The sequence below is a fragment of the Anomalospiza imberbis genome, chromosome 6 (assembly GCF_031753505.1).
Source record: "Anomalospiza imberbis isolate Cuckoo-Finch-1a 21T00152 chromosome 6, ASM3175350v1, whole genome shotgun sequence".
Taxonomy (NCBI): Eukaryota; Metazoa; Chordata; class Aves; order Passeriformes; family Viduidae; genus Anomalospiza; species Anomalospiza imberbis.
The window spans coordinates 35,398,054-35,415,168 of NC_089686.1; the positions used below are offsets into that span (position 1 = coordinate 35,398,054).

At 40.7% G+C, this 17,115-nt stretch overlaps 1 protein-coding gene across 9 annotated transcripts in view; it reads left to right on the forward strand.

Annotated features, from left to right (window-relative positions):
• Positions 1-17,115, forward strand: part of RGS6 (regulator of G protein signaling 6) — a 257,345-nt gene that overhangs the window by 134,672 nt on the left and 105,558 nt on the right. Inside the window, exon 1 of one of the 9 annotated variants that reach the window (XM_068193303.1) lies at positions 17-125. The exons of 5 other annotated variants lie outside the window; for them this stretch is intronic. The gene's annotated coding sequence lies outside the window, so the exon portion shown is untranslated. Of the gene's footprint in view, positions 1-16; positions 126-557; positions 581-16,221; positions 16,352-17,115 lie in introns of those variants that run through there. 3 more of the 9 variants (XM_068193306.1, XM_068193304.1, XM_068193305.1) reach the window with 3 other exon arrangements.

A 17,115-nucleotide genomic window follows, 5' to 3' on the forward strand; every position in this document is an offset into this window, starting at 1 on the left:
GCCTGTAATGGAGGTGTGTTGCTAATTGAAGATACTTAGCTTGGCTGTGCAAGAGTCATTTTATGTGCCTTGTCTGTGCAGGAAGCTGCATCCATTTCCATTAGCTGTCCCACATGCATGGATAGGTGAGTCAAACTTGATTCATCCACATTAACACATGCAACAGGTTCAAACAGGACTGAGGAGGCACAGCCTGTCCCAGGGGCCCAGTGTTCCTGGGCAAGAACTGGGGTCCTCTTTTAAGAGGCTGGAAATGCTCACGGGCAAAAAGCCACTGGTCTTGGGGAGCTGCTGGAATGGTGGTGGCCTTTCCCCCTCTGTGAGGTTGGCTGAGGCAAGGAAGGGCAAGGTTTAAGTGATATTTGGGCATTCCATTTTAATTGTGTTGGGGAAGCATCTTTAAAATCCAAGAGAAGATGAGCAATTAATTCTTCTCTTCAAGTCAGATTGCTGTCTGTGACTTGAAGCAAACACCAAGTTTAATTCCTATGTCTGAGTCAGGGAGGCTTTCCATCTTGGGGTTTGATTTTTTTGTAACTCTTCACCCATCTGTGAAGGTCACTGAACTGTTGTCAGACGGGTAAGGAATATGTTTGTAAGGCAACTTTTCTCTTCCAAAATGCAGTTTGATGTTCACTGCTCATTCCGTTAATTAGAGCAAAATTGAAAGGTTCATGTCAGTTGCAATTAATAATGTCCCTGGACTAAGTTTTGGCCTCCCAGAGCTAATAGTAATAGCAGTTGTTGTTATATTTACAGCTTGCTTATGCCTTGGTAATGATAAGAACTAATTCATAAATGCAATTTAGTGTAATATAGGCACTAAAAGTTTGTAAGAAATAACATCCTCTAACATGCCCAGTCACAAGTTATTTTAAAACTTGTGCAGACAGATAATTTCTGCTTTAAAAGAGAAAAACATCCAAGTCATGAGTTTCTACAATTCCTTGAGATCCTTATTGAGAAAAATAAAAACTTGTAGAAGGGCTGCTACTGGTTTAAGAGGCCAGATTGACCTGAGACCATGGAGAAAATGGAACATGAGATTGATCCCTCAACAGCATGCTTTAAGAGACAGCATCTCAAGTCCAGCTGCTGCTTGCACAGCCCCACTGGATTGGCTGTGGAGGGCAAAGCAGGCCATGGCAGGGAGCTGGCAGAGGAGCTGTGGCTCTATCCCCACTTGACCTCAGCCGCTGAGGCTGGTTGGCTGAATAAACTGCAGGAAAGAGAGAGATTGCTCATTTTGCTTTCCACAGGAGGAAATTAGGATAAAGAATTAGCAGATAAAGCAATAGCAGCAAGGATAAAAATACAGGTATAGAAGGACAAATGCAGGCTTTGAAATTTATTGTCCCAAATTTGTGATGCAAAGTCTCTTCCAGCATCCCACTGCTTACCTCTGCCTATATCTACATCCACTGACCAGGTATCTCACCTCAAAGAAGGGGAGAGAAGGATATTTTATGCTAGTTTAGTTTTCAGTTCCCAGAGGTCTCAATCTAAAAAGACAGGCTTTTTTGATATTTCCATTTAGGACAGAGCTATATAGCAGCAAACCCCTGTTCATGCATACATCACTAAAAAACTTGTTTTGAGCTCAAGAACTGGGGCATGCCAGAAGTTGCCTTTAGCATCATTCAGATGAAGCAAATGCACCAGGTTACATGTAGCATTTTGGAATGACTGAAGCATCATTAGTTTTAAATAATGCAAGAGATCTGAGGAAGGCTGTAGTAAAGAAAAATCCAACAGCAATTCAGAATAATACTACTTGTGGATAATTAATTTCTGTACTTCCTTGTGCAGAGCATGTAGTAATTGTTGTGGCTCAAAGACTTTTATCAACCAAAGCATAGCTGTTGGCAGTGGCAACCAGTGTACTTCAGTGGATTGGCATGAATGTATTCCTGCCTCGTACTCATCACAGATCATTGAAATGGATCTTTTCAGCTAGATAATACTCAGCATATTGTAAGTATCTATGTAATACATTGTTAGTATTTTCTCAACAAATTGGTGCAGAAGTGACCTGAAATTTTCTATATACCTAAGACTGACATGTAGGAACAGTGCTGTGAGGAGTGAACAAACTGTGCACACAACTTCAGTGGTGTGAGTTGTAACACTTTCATAGAAATGCTCATAAACACTAAAGAAATGCAAACTTATCAATGAAAATGATCAGAAAATACTTGGAGCTTTGAATATAAAAATATATGGAAAACTTGAGATTGTTATCCTCAAGAGGAGCTTTTTAATAATAATGGAATAACAAATTAAAATATGTTATGGTAATTTATTAAGAAAAACTTCATGGCCCAGTGCCTGTTGAAACTCCCATCAAAACCCTCTCAGAACCAGTGAAAGATACTATATGGTAAGTAAGCAGTTTAATTTCTAATAACAAGGAGGAGCTGTTGGAGATGTCACAAATTTAGTGTCTCTTGTTCTTAAATCTGCCACATGAAAAGGTGGTGTGAAAAGTGATGGTGAATGTGGGGCGCATGCCTATTTGTGCTGTGTGAATGGGTATCTCAGCAGATATTGAGTATAACTGCAAATATGGATTCTTGCAGTTTTTGAAATATCTAGTACAGTTCCCTTAATGATAAGCCAACATTAACTTGGAGGAACCCAGTGGCACTTAACTATTAAGGTAATAGTTCATTTTTAATTTGTGATTAAGATATGAAGCATGTATTGTTCATATTGAAAACAATGTAACTTTTGCTATTTTCTAAAGTTGAGGGAAAGCTTCCTGTGAGTTTCTCAACAGGTAACCAAATGCATTTTAAATAATGTACTCTGGGCTGTTTGTGTTTCTGTTCAAGGATTTGCCCTCCTCTGTGCCCCAAAGGTTTATAAGCAGCTGTCTTCCAACTCTGTGCACTACAACCAAGTAGAGTTTTTTTTTTGTCTTTATTCACAGCCAGATGTATTGGAACCTTGGCAAGGGCAGCAAGCTGAAGCAGAGGCAAGAACAAATATCCCTGAACTGGGATGGAGGCATTTAACTGGTGCTGGTCTTAAAGTGGGTGTACTGTAGACTGCTGAGAGAGGAAAGACATGTAAGGTAGTCTGGTGAGTAACAGAAACACAGCTGCTCTCAGGTTTGCATCTTCAAGTTGACTGCAAGTTTTCGCAGGAGCTGTTCCCATATATCTGGGTTGTACATAAGGTCTCTCTTGTGTGCGTGTTGTCTGAAGGCAAATAGGTGTTGGGTGCTCAGTGCAGGAATTCCCATAGGCCTGGCACCGACGTGAACTCTCTCTAATATGTAGCCACTTGTTTTTGTAGGACTGTAGAATTGTAATTATGTCTGGTATCTCCCATTCCCACCAAATACGGGTGTGACAGTGTGTTCAAAAGCTGTACAAACAGTGTGTTTCAGAGGGAGCATCAACTGTATAGAGCAAGACTGAATAAGCAGCGGTTTTTGGAGCCCTCTCCCTCCTGAGCATGTTTAGTACTTCCCAGAGAGCTCTCCAAGCTTGGGACTAGAGTGTGACAAGTTCTCGTACTTTCAGAGGAACAGATGGGTGGTGGGGAGCAGGATGATAAAGGAGATGAGGAGACTGAGGCACTTGGAGGTAAGGATGCAGCGAGGTGGGAAGTAACCTCCTCTGAAGTCCAGGGAACCAGTAAAGAGGAGCTGCATGTTCTGAAGTAAGAGAATCCAAATTCCTCTCCTACTACATCTGGAAAGCAAAGGCAAAATGCTTGTGACAGTCACTTGTCGCTAATAACAGGGTAGTGGGGAGGAGAGAAATCTAAACAAGATGGGAAACAGCCGATACCAGAAAGATGAGCATTAAAGCCTCAGGGTGACCTGAAATTCAGAAGCTGACAATGCAGTGATTGGGTGACAGAAATCTTTGCATCCAGGTATATTGAAGTTGATATTACATTGAAAAGGCTGTTACTGACTCCCTGGATTCAGGATAGCAACAGAAGTGACCAGACAAATGATACATGGAAGTTGGTGGCTAATCTTTTTTCTGAGTAAGGACTATGAGCAGAGAAAAAGGATCTATGATTGTTTTGGGTTTTGTTTATTTTGCAGTATTAGTTGCCTGGCCTGAAAACCTGCTGGTGCCCTATACATCAGAAGCCTAATTCTGATAACAGTGTTAAATGTGGAAAAGCAGTCAGACCTCTCTGATTATGAACTTGATTCCTGAATGTGAAAGGAGGCAAATCGGTGTTGAATGTCTGGTAGAGACCGACCCATCTCAGCAAGCATGTTGGAGAGCTGCTCAGGTCTGGGATGCAGTCTAGCATAAACCCCTTCCAGCAGCTCATTTATGTGCTGGAAGACACCAGTAAGTACCTGCTGGCCATGCTTTCATTAACAGTCTTGAACACTCTCAAGAACGCCAGCTTTGAATCACCATGCGGTGTGCAGTCCTTTCGTCTTCCGTCTGGCTGTTCAGCCATGAATTATTGATGGCCTTCCACCCTCCCCTCCCGCCCTGCTCCCGCAGAGCTCTTGTGCACTGCTGAGCTGAAGCAGGTGCAGAGGCCAGCGTGGAGCCAGAGCTGCTGATCTCTAGGCTGTCGGGTCTTGTTTCTTTTCATGCATACTTCCTAGCACTAATAGGGGCCACTTGATATTGGTACAAAACTGAAGAGGGCTTGCAGAGAATCTTTTTTTTTTTTTTAATTCTTTATCCAGTTATTCAGCCATTACTAATTTTCTTATGAATGTCTTACTGGTGGGTGAGAGCTGTGTCTTGCTGAGTTGACTCCAGGTATAAGGATTCTGTTGACCCACCACCCTGGTTGAACAACAGATTTATGCAGTCTTGTGTTTCCTGTCTTTGTGCTTCAGACAGCTAGTGCTGTGAGACATGTTAGATGGAGAATAAGTGTCTAATTCCTGTTGATTTTTCACTAGTGTTGCTTTTATTTGGTTTTTTTTTTATGAAGTTGTTAGCATTAAGTACCAAATCCTGCTCACTCACTTTGACTTTAGGGTAAAGGAAGTAATGAAAAAATCTGTCAACACTACTTATTTCAGAGGATTTCTTTACTTTCTTAGTTAGTCCCCTTTATGTAGAACATAAAACATTACTTCTAAAGGAATGCTCTGTATTAAAAATTGTGAAGAGAAGTAGTTCACGGTATACCCTTTGCATTTAGTTTTTCTTGTGAAAACATTAATAGACCCAGCATTCAGTTGTGGTTGAGTAAAGAAATTTCAGTTGACGCATGCTCATTCATATTTGAAGTTTGATTTTTTTACAGTGTATGCATGCATACATGCATATGTTTCCCATTAGCCAAGCATGCTCACACAGGTGAGAATTATGTGCATCTGTCCTAAGACAGATATTTCAAATAAGTGTTCTTGGCTTTTTGCAAGTTGCAGGGTTCATGTATTAATAGAAGGATCCACATTTGGTCTTTCCATTCTAACAAAAACGTGACATCATGTCAGAGCAAGAAACGGCTGGTAGCAGAAATAAAGTGGCAGGAGAGGAGAGTAACTAAATTGTTACTGAAGGTTACTGAAAAGCTCTTTACTCAATCTACCTGAAAAATATAATAATGCTTTGGCTTCAGGAGCTGGTCAAAATGAAAAATGTTCATCAAAGCTAGGTTGTAGCTTAAACATCTTTATGTGCTCTCTGTTAGGTTAGGAACAAAGTCACTCAGAAGTCTATAATTAAGATGTTTAAATGTGAAACATCTATTTATGGTGTTCAGCTAACTAAAGAGACAGACACTAAAAAAAAAAAAAGTTTTATTTATGTATTTGTGCCAATCTCCTCTGCTAATAGACAGACTAATAGCATCATAAGCTTCACAAATCCAGTAAGCAGAGTGTACAGCAGGACTGAGTTCAGAGCCCAGCTATGTTTTTTTTCTGCTGCCTGATGTTAGATACAAGCAGCCCAAGTCGATTCTCTTTCCCTGGCACTGATGGTGGAGTGGCTGCACCTTTGGTGCTGCAGGAGTGTTTTTTCCACCCACCATTTCCTGTCACAGCACCATCTTCTGCCTCAGAGCTGCACTCCTGGAGGCAACAGTTATCCACTGCAGCAATTGTGTGAGCTACCACATTTGGCTTTCAGTTTGAAAGGACTCATGGTTATTGCTGTGCTCCTCTCCTTCCCCAGGAAAGGTTTCAGATAGAAGGCTCCTGAGCTGCTTATCTAGTTTTCATGTGTGGCAAATGAAAGAGAGTCAAATGTGGCACCATGTTTCAATGCAAACAGCGCTTACCCTTAAGTGCTGTATGTCCTCAAGTCCTTGGACAACTGCACAAATGAAGGAGGGAGGTATGGAGGCTTAGGGGCAGAATCTGGCAGTTGGATGGAAGATCAAACCTGGATGGATCAGGGGTACAACAGGTTCCTAAGGAGGGAGGAACATAAAGTTAAAAATGCTCTGGAGTATGCTTCTTGAGTTCTTTTGTTGTTGTTTTTTTTCCTTGCTATGTGAGTTGGAAAAAAAAAGTTACAGAAACCCAACCCACTGCTGCAGAACTACATAGTTTTAGTTTAGGGTAGAATTTATGTTAAAAATGTATTTTTTTGTGATACAAGGAAGTACTAAATAAATTTATTTGGGCAGGTTTTGTTCTTATCAACAAGAATAATTGTCATACTTTTGTTTATGTTCTTTTTTTGATCAACCTGTAGCCGTATTGCTACAAAAAGTTAGTGCACTGAAACACAAATGGCTGGAAAGCATGCTAGATATCTTTTAATCCTGTCTCAGTGCACTTTTGTTGCTTTGTAGTTGAACAGAGAAAAAACTTGGGAGATAATACCTTAGAAAAAGGAAATTATAAAATAGGTAGACTTTGAATCTGCCTCAACAGTGAATAAATTAACATTTCAGTGACCTTAACTGGTAGAAGATGATTTTATAGCAAAGTGAAACCCCCTTATACTCTTTTGCCAGTGATTCACCATGAAACACTAGTGTCAGAGTTGGCACTAATAAGATTTAACAGCATAGCAGTACAAGTGAGGCATACTAACATGTAAATCCTTTGTATCTAAAAGTCAAAGTCACATTTCTGAGTATCCTAAGTGTTTTTATAAAAGCTGGAATGGGAGAACCATTTAAGCATCATAAAACAATGATCCCAATTTCTTTAGAAAGCCATTAAATGTATTTCCCATCTGTGTGTAAAATTACTTTCATTCCATCCTGGAATGAGGAAGGCAAATAATTTTAATGTCATCTGTGATTTATATTGTAATTCTAGGTGTTTAAAACTTGTGTTTATGTGTTGTTCTTTGTATGTTACTCTGTTTCAATAATTAAATCCATGTGAACTACAACCAAATACCACATCTGTCTCTCAGCTGCCATTCTACAATTTAAAAAAATCAACTCTTGTAACGTAGTTATGTATTTAACAATTCCATCTTTTGGCATCAAGCATTAGCATAAAAAATGCAGGGAAAAAGATATTCTGGCTAACCACTCTTGTACAGCTGAGATGTATAGGTTTTAAACTTTTTTTTCTTTACTCAAGCAATATTCTACAAGCAAAGTATACTAGCACAGAAGCCATTGGTTGGGAAAGTAAGGTACAGTTGAAGTCAAAACCATGTTGTAGACCAGTTGCTGCTGTATAATAAAATTTAGCATGTTTATGGTGTTATTACCTGTGCTAGATGTTTTCCCTCCACACCATGAGAACAGAGCTAACTGAATACAAAATCCATGAGAAAACTTGTGTCATGCAAAGGATTATTTACTCTTTATGTTCTGGAGCAAATGCTTTCTTCATTTGAAAGGAAGAAAATCCACCCATGTGTAGATGCAGATATCATACGACAGTGATATAAAAAGGGGTAAGAGTAGCTGTTTCATATTCTGGAGGCAGCTTACTCTCCCTCCCATTTGACATGGTCACATGTTGGAACAGCCACCAAGCTGTAGCCACAGGATGCAGTGTCTGCTCTTTTTATTCTGTCCTGTCCTTTCTCAGTGAATAAAACAGCAAGTTGGCATTATAGGGCCAGAGATGGCCTTTTGTGTTGTCTGCTGGCAGGAGAGTGCCTTGTGTTCTTGCTGGGCAATTCTGTGTTGTGAGCTGTGTCTTCAGTTGTCTCTTATGCAGTACCCTGGAGAGAAGATTGTATCATAAAGTACCAAAAGTAAGCAATACCTTTCTTTGTAGAGTTTCTGACTTCCAGTCCACATGTAGTTCTTCCCCATCCTCCCATCAAATAAGGAAAAATACTGGTTAGGTGTCAAGAGGTAAGAGTCTTTAAAATCAGTGTAGGATTCATTTTTAGACATTCCTCTGGTAGGATTCATTTTTAGCCATTTTTGCTCAAGAAAAGTGTATGAGTGTTGTGCAGAGCTGGAACACCTATGATTCTCTCAGGAAAATTTTTGACAAGTATTGTAAAATAGGGGGTTAAAACAGCAGAGCCCTATTTGTGTATTAGCTGCATTAAATGCCAGAGTTGAATCAAGCAGTAGTTTGCGGCTGAGATTTGAAAAAAAAAGCTGATGTGGCATCATTTTTATTAACTGCCACATGTTTACTGCAATCTGTTCTTTGATTTATTATTAGCAGGAATTTGGAAGGAAAACTCTAGGAGTGGGGAGGTGAAATTTATAACTCTTTTTATACAAAGAAGGAAAATTATTCTTTTTCTAAGGTGTTGTAACTATTTTTTGTCTTTAGAAATATCATTACTAAAAAGTTCAGAGCTAACAGCAATGGAACCACTGAATAAATCATAAAATTGGTGCAGAAGTAAATAACTTCACCCATGGTGAGGACTGTAATTGAGTTGCGGCAGAACTCATAACTGTTGTTTGATTTGCAACATTTTCTTTGCCAAAGGGAAAGCACCAGTCAATCTTGGCATAATAAATGGTAATTTCAGTGAAAATGTTAACAAGTCCTGTACTGATGATCATGTTATGAGAATCATGTGCACTTTTAATGCATGCATTCTACTGAGGAATCTGTGAGATTTGGGTTTTTCATTCTAGCAATAGCTGCTATCAAAGCCAAGGACCAAAGAACTTGAGTGGCTCAGTTAAAGAACCTCTCTGAGTCTTATGTTATGCAAACTTTCCTATCAGCATAATTTAGCATATTTGAATAAATTAATTGCCAAATGAAGATAACCTTTGTCAGACAATGTGCCATCTGTTTTGATTAATGCTCAAATTTTAAATTTAATCTAATATTTTTCATTTTAGTACTTCTCACTAGCACATCAGCGAGTGAAGTAGAGTACTTGAAAACATTTCTTTGATAATTGCTAACTGCCCAAATGTTATCACCTCGCTAAGAAAATTACATCCGTACTTTGCAGTGTTTAGCCATGGTGTGGGTGGACAGCAGTGGGACTGCTTTTTGTTTGGAACTCCTTCCCACAGCTAGTACAGAAAGTGTCATAGTGCTAAACTCTTCAACATTGTCTCTTTGTGGGCTAAACCAAGCTGTTTCCAACACTGGTAATCTTGTATGTATTTGTGGTCATAAACCAATCATTTTTTTAAATAGATGTATTTAAAATGTATTAAAAAGCAATGTGAAGAAAATACATGGTTTTAGAGGTATCAAAAATAATTAAATCTACATTCTTTCATTCTCTGACAAATCTTCTCAAAGCCTCTACTTTCCCTCTGTTCTGAAATTCAAAAAAAATTACATTTTCTTTTGTAGTGGTATCTTTTCATCCTGAGTGGAAACTTTGGTGGGTTTTTCTTTGTCTTTGCCTTTTTTTCCTGAGTATTTTTTTATTTTTATGTGTAAAAGCAGTATTAGAAATTGCAAGGTGACACTATCACAAGGAGAGGAAGAGAAACCAAATACAACCTTTTGATTGTGGTGAATAGGATTTCTTGTCTTTCCTGTAGTTTACAAACTTCCCTGCTTTGTATTGTCCACAGCATTTGGGGGCAAGAGGGATATAGCTTATCTTTATTGTGGTAGGACACTTTGCAGTGCAAAGAATTAAATGATGCATGAAATGACCTGTCACACTGTATTATGTGTCACAGTATTACATACACAGGGGAATGCTTGAAAAAAAAGGTAGAAAAATATTCCTGAATCCCTACTTTGTTGTTTTGAAGAAAAACATTTGGTTTTGTGAGCAATTATATATATTTCTGCATGATTCATTTTAGCTAAGCCACAGAAGCCTATCAAAATAGAAAAAAGAGATATGCTGGATAGTTTCCCTCATCAATTCATTAGGAAAGGTAATGGTAGAGATTTGGTGCCAGTGCCACAGCTTCCCTGCAGGGAACAACAAACTCCAGCTTTTTTGTCCCAAGCTGGAAATAATTTACAAACTATGTCCTGTATGCCTCCAAGTGTCTTCACTACCAGGGGAGAAGTTAGGAACATCCTTATGAAGCTGTGCAAAAATAATAGAAAATGATAGTACACTGCATTTTTTACTAAATAATAATATTCTCAAGTTTGTTCTACTTAGTTTCATCTTGTTTTGCGTGCAGTTGATGGTGATTTGATGAAGCTCAGATTGAATCAAGAAAACCACACTATAAAAGTCTTGTCTTATGATTCATATATCTTCCTTTTCACTACAAATACCTTTCTACCCTTTCACGAGGATGTGGACACAAATCTTCCCTCAGCTGTGGGGTCTAAATCAAAGTGCAAATTCAGACTATATCATTTTAAGTAAAAAATAGTCACTTTAAATTGGACAACTTTTTTGTTTTCTTCTCCTGTTTTTAGAATAAGGTCAGGAGTGCAGCAGATAATCTTTTCCCCCCTTCAACTGCGGAGTTTGCTCCCTGTTAAAGATTTGTTAGTGGCATAGAAAATCTATTTTGCTTTTAAAAAGTGTGACCCAGGGAACAACACAGCTTTCCCTGAGTGTTTGAGGTGAATCAATGCTTATCATTATTCAGATATTTAAAGATAACAGTAGCGATGCCAAAACCCTGATTGAGCATATACCAACTGCATCCCAACTTCTTATCTGCTTAATATTTATGCATCTGTATTTCATTTCAATAAATAATATATTTAATGAAATACTTCAGAGCAGTTAGGTAACAGTTGCTGCATTTTGTAGCAAAGGGAGAAAACACTCATGAGGAACAACATCTCTTTTTACCTTTGCTCAGTAATTTTTGCCAGCCCCAGGGATGGCCTTTTGCACCTTGTTGCATTGAAAAGCTCACTGTCACATGCCAGTGGAGCTGGGAAGAAGGTGGCTGGATTGTCCTTTCCTTCCCTGCCTTGCATTGGTGCATTTGGGATGGGAGGTGGGCAACTCTGTGATTCCAGCTCCTGAGTAGGATGATGGGCCTTGAGAATATTGTCCAATTCCCAGCTTTGGAAAATGTGGATGTGAGTTTTTTTGGGGTTTTGGATTTGGTTCAAAGTGACCTGGGTGCAGTCTTAACCAGCTCTTCACTTTATCAAGATTTGGGGGCTGCAAGTTCCTGCGTGGTAACAGATTAGTGACCCACCATTGTCTGGCATTTCTTGTGTCTGGAAGTGCCTTATATTTCATGCTCCAGAGGAAAGTGAGCTTCCTCTTCAAGGACTGTGTTTATAAATCTTCGATTCAGCATCACATGAGGAGAGAGGTGCTGTTTTCTCATGCCAGGTCAGGCACAGACCACAGTGTAATACTAAGATTCTTATGTGCTGCTTCTAAAGTGATTTGAATAACTGTCCTTGAATAATGTTACAAATTGGAGACTCAACCCAATGCTGCTGGAAGATTTAAGAAGCTTTCTCAATTGTTTTAGAATAAAAAACCCACAAGGTTCAACATAGTTTTGTCCTGCGTGAGAATGATTAATTGATGGCCAGAACTCAAAGTAAAATCCAGGGTGTGGGAGCTAACCCCCAAAAAAAGACCTGGCAAAATCAAAGCTGTTGAAAGTAAACTTATTTCTGGAATTTGTCAATTCAAGTTGGTTTGTGCAGGGTTATTCTGGATGTTAGCAGAGTCACAGATTTGCTTCTGAGCATTCCTGAGATTCGGTTAATGGGCTTCACCCAGCGCCCTGCCTGCAGTGGGATGGACAAGGCGTCTGTGTCCGTGTGCGTGGGAGCAGGCGTGGGAGGGGCTCTGCCAGGTCATGTACAGCATCCTGCCCTGCTACAGTAGTCCCATGAGGGCTGTGGTAGCACGTCTGCTCTGCTCCTCATTTGTCACCATATGAGCAGTCTGGAGACCTGCATAGTTTTACATTCAGGGCAGTGATGCAACAGAAGAGAAAATCTCTACTGTTTCCATGGCAGCTTGTGCGTCGGGCCCTGGCTGGAGCGAGGCAGCAGGATGCTGTCAGTCCCTGCAGTCAGTGACTTCAGTAAACCACATCAAAGGAAAACATCTACTCCTATGCTTCCACAAACACCTCTCGTTAGTATATGGGGACTATGGTGCATACATGACCAGAAATGCAGGTCTAGATTTCTTGTAATAACTTCACTTCTTCATATTTCAACCCATGCTGCTGCTTTGTTTTGATTCAGTCTTCTTTCTGCACATAGTCATTGCAGTGCACTTCAGATTTACCTGTCCAAATCTTGCTGAGGATGGCATGTCAGATGCAGTTAGTAGTAGGTGACTGTTGACCTGTGAGAAATGGTCTGGGAGGTTCCATTCTGTCACAAGCTGGCAGATACAAATAGCCCAAATGGTGCCAGCACCAGTGCGTTCCCTTAGCAGCATTATTAAAAGGACACAGGGACTAACTTCTTCCTTTTTCCCCCAAAGTGGTGATTCCTTCAATTCAGATGACACACTGAGAAACAGTGTGTAGATCATTCCATCCTACAGGTTTCCTGGCTGAAATAATCTTTGCATTTATGTGTTTTTCTGTGCATAGAGTTGCATAGTTTGTACATTACACTAAAGCCACATCTATTCAATAAATACTGTGTGGCAGAGGTGGTATTTATTTTTTTAAAAAGTGACTTTCTTCATACCTCTGTCACAATTTTGTGTCCACTTGGTTTCCAAGTGGAATAACCCATGGGGGTTTTATTTAAAATTCATATTGTCTTTTCATTGGATATTTATAATACTTTCCTACTATTTTAAAAAGCCTAACACTTCTGCTTATGGAACAAAGTAAATATTTGGTTTATTTTGGAGGTAGCCTTAGAGGGTTTCTAATCAGAGCGTTGTTCTTTCAATGGTGTAACATCTCTCAAGCTGATTATGTGCATATATGTGGCATCTTTGTCATAAATGTAGAAAGCATGGGGAAAAAATGCACCGCTGTTCACAAGACACTTCTGTTACGATGCATAGTGGAACAGAGGCCCAAGCATTTGCAACTGTAATTGCAGGAGCACAATCAATAAGCAAGAGTTTTTTATTTTTGCACAGATTTCTAACATGCTGAAATAGCTTCCTCTTTTAAGCAATTATAGCTCATGTAGAAATTGAGCTCATCGGGAGTTGTCTGTCAAAATGTTTTTAATGAAAAATTGAGTTTGCATAACACTGACACATTGATGTCTTTTGCTTCTCACTGTTGACACTGATGGGCTAAAAAGCTTGATTTTTGGGGAGGGAGAAAATTGCATCAGTTCAGCTCCTTTGGAGAATCTCTGCTGAATTAATTTGCTCTGCTTTTTTTTCCTGCTGAATATTAAACCCTGTTTTCCAACTGTGCATATAGTGCCTGAGGGGAATAGCTCCAGCTCTCATTTTCCGTGACTATGTTTTCTTGTAATGGAGCTCAGGCCTGCGCCGGGGGTGCTGTGCAGAGCTGGCACTGTAGGCTGTGTTAGGGGAGGCACAGTCTGATCAAAAAACTGCTGCCTGGTACTTTCCAGACTCTAGTGTTGCACCTCAGCAGCTGAGTGTCACAGTTTTTCCCTAGGGATTGTTTTGTATAATCCGGTTGACGTGGTGAAACCTGTCCCTCTATGTGATGACTTGTGAGTAGATGCTCACTTTTGTGAAGCTCTAGCTGGATTAGCAGCAGCATACAATTAATCATGACAAATGCCTTGGTGGTTTTTCTTCACTGGTACCTTCCTATTGACAGTAGAGATATATAAATGCTAGAGCATGTTACTGGTTTCAAAGTGACATAATTAGCTCTGTTTCACCATCCCAATAAACATCTGAAGATCACAGTGAACACTTCTTGAAACACATTCAAAATTGAGGGAGATACATGGTATACTCTGCCTTTATCTGAAATAAGCTCTGAAATTTAAAAAGAAGCAGGGAGAACTCCATCAGGAAGAGCACAAGTTCCACAAGTGGCCTGACTTCAGCTGTCACTGGACGTTGATCAGGTGGGAAGCAGCCAAACAGCCCTGCCAGCTGACACATCCGTGCTCTGCTGCCATTTGGTTTTCCTGGGACTGTGGAAGGTTGTCATAGATGGGGAGCATATCTTTCGTAGTTGTGTGGCATCTGCTATTTGAGGCATCCCAAGTCCTTGGACATCTTTGAATTAAGTCTCAGCACCCCTGTGTAGTTCAGTATTATTTCTGTTATGCAGGAGAGGAGACTTGGACAGAAGCAGGTGATGCTGACTGCTGAAAGCCACACCACAATTCTCCAGCAGTGCTGCTCTACCACTTTCCATTGTTCTCTCAGAGGCAAGGTTGTTCTTTCTCCCTTGAGGGTGCCAAAGGGAGCTGTATAGCCCTTATTTTTCAGCTTTTTCTTCTTGTTTTTTGAGCAGAGTGAAATTGTCTGGACCAGTGAAGCAAGTTGGCTTCAGGCATCTTGTCTCATTAACTTTCCTTGTCTGTGCATGTGTGGGCTGTGTGGCAGGAGTCAGCAGGTGCAGAATGCACAGGCACACTGGTAGTGTCAGAGGCACTTATGGGAGTAAGAGCTGGCACTGTGAGAAACAGGTTCTTTTAAACTCATATTTCAGTGAAAAGATCAAAAGTGCTTATCATTACTGCCATCATGCTAGCTGCCGATCCTCTGCTCTGTGTACCATCCAGCTCCCCCAATATGCATGAGAGCTGTCATTGGCCAAGTCAGAGAGGATCTTTGCAACTGCACGGTGCTCTCTCTAACCCTACACTTTTAATGTTGGCACTGATGAGTGATGCTTGGACACTCTCCAGCCACAGGTTAGCTGGTGACAGGAAGCCCCAGGGGTAGGGTAGCTGCTGTGAGTAATCAGACAGGCACCTGGTACATACTGAAATGTTCAGAAATAGGCAGCAGGAGCTTTCCTGCAGGGTCCGAGGGAATATCTACATCTAACTTAGATGCTAGAATATGAAAAGGGCACTGTTTTCCTCACTAACTCACAAAATAAAATGGAAAAATGGGACTGTGAGGGCCTCTGACATGTGTCACTCAGCCACAACTGAGCCAGGGAGTTCCATTAGCTGCCGGTGGTGTCCGGGTGTGGGGCTGTGGGAAGTGGGAACTGGTCGCTTTTCTTCTCTGTGTGTAACTTGCCCTTCCCTCAGCATGTCACCTTCAAGGCCAACCTTGACCAGGGCTCAGCAAGGTTGTGTATGCTAACTTGCAGCAGAAAGGGTGCCTGCTTTACCTTGGTGCTGGGAGAAAGAAAAGCTACTGCAAAGTTGAGAGTTGTTTTCCCTCTTAAAATGGTAATGGGATGTTGGGTGACACTGACCCAAAGTTTCCAGGCTGTGGTGTAGGGAGCGCGGGACTCCAGGACGGTTTGGATGGATGAGAGATCTCTGAAGTCAGGTCTTAGAAGATGTGGTTTATTAAAAGGGGTGAAAGGCCCTGCTTGGAGTTGCCAGGCGCAACTCGTGGCAGGTCCAGGGAGAGAGAGAGAGAGGGGGAGCGGGGGTTCCAGGTGAGGGTCCCAGGGGAAGGTCCAAGAGAGTGTCCGGTCCCTCGGGCACACCTTATCAGGGGGCTTCAAGGTGGGCTGGAACAGGACTTGGGCCAATGGGGTCACAGATACCTGATACTTCAGGGGAGGGTTACAGGTGTGGGATGAACCATACATTGGGGGTGAGACAGAGCATTCCATTTGACCTTTGGACCTATCTGCAGGTAAAGGGCATTGTTTAATCAGAAGGGGGGATTGCTTTCAGTCTGGCTATACTATTGTTTTCTAGTTATTCAGTAGTCAAGGTTTGTTATATCAAATCTAGTTCTCAACTCAATGTCTGTATTTTCCAAATCTTTTGCCAGGCAATCATATTTATAAGGTTTTCCTATTTCATCTTCCCCAACACTGTGGTTGTTACATTTGTTGTTGTATTATGACTTAGTTATTCTAGTGCATCAACAAATGCAATCTTTTGTCCTGTCCTGCCTCAGAAAAAGGCAGGACATCTCATCTTCCAGTGATAGACGTCCTGGCTCTGACAGAAATTCAAGGTCTTCTATTTTGTGCCTTCAGCCTCCTTAGGCCAGCAAAAGTGCTCATAGTGGAAAAGAAGGTCTAATGAATACTAGCAATATATGCATTAAATTCCCATCACATTCTGTGTAACAGAATATGCTGGCAACCTCTTATAAACTACCTGCCATAGTTTATGTCTCCACTAATGTGGTCCTGAAGCCAGAAGCCCTTTTCAATGCATTGAGAGTGGGATAAGGAGGAATAAAAATATTCTGGATAAATGTAGGGAGCAGACTTGTCAGCAACCAGTCAGGAGGAAAAGCAGATCTAGTTTGTTAGACATACATTACAATGTGTAGCTAACAGTGACAGCAGATGCATGAATTTCTCTGGATTTCTTGTGGAGATACTGACCCAGAACCCACTTGGATGGAAGAATAACAATTCACTTTACAAAATGAGACTGGATTGAAATAGCAGTGACCCCCAGCATAGGGGGAAAAAAAAAAGCATTGCTCATTCTTACCATGACTTTTGCTGAGTGGAAGTTAGTTCACTGAAGCTGGCTCATTTAGGAGAGATAAATTAAGCATGCTTTGTTGTACTTTTTTCTGCCTTCTAGCCTGATGAAATGAGCTGTCCAAGGACTCTCATTCCCAGTCTTCAGCGAGGGAAGCCTAAGGGGTGTTTAATGACATGCAGAAGCTGAAGGGAGAGTCATTAGCACTCGAGTGTCTAGGTAACTCTCTTAAAAGTTAAGATTAAAATCTTTGATGAAAGTGACCTTCACGCTTCATGTTCCCTCTTTGCTTTTCTCCATGCTTGAAGCTCTAATGATCACTTTTTTTTCTGCTTTGTCAC